Source organism: Rhagoletis pomonella, unplaced genomic scaffold, assembly GCF_013731165.1.
Source record: "Rhagoletis pomonella isolate Grant_MI unplaced genomic scaffold, Rhpom_1.0 Rhpom_scaffold_00004, whole genome shotgun sequence".
Lineage (NCBI taxonomy): Eukaryota > Metazoa > Arthropoda > Insecta > Diptera > Tephritidae > Rhagoletis > Rhagoletis pomonella.
The window spans coordinates 41,253,913-41,254,137 of record NW_023458558.1 but is presented as its reverse complement, the minus strand read 5'-3'; positions in this window follow the sequence as shown (position 1 = coordinate 41,254,137).

Genomic DNA, 225 nt, shown 5'->3' with positions numbered 1-225 from the left:
TAAATGCATACTAATGTACATATATTCAGCCTAAAAATACGCTTGTTGACATTAGTAATAAATGTACATACATATGTATGTACTTACTTGCATTCGGGGTATCTTTATTTATACAAAACGAAATTTTACTGAGCACTCCAGTGTGGAAAATGATATTTTTTATGGCAAAATTTTAGGAATTCACACATTTCATGATAAGAGATATTGAAATACAAAAAAATAGTA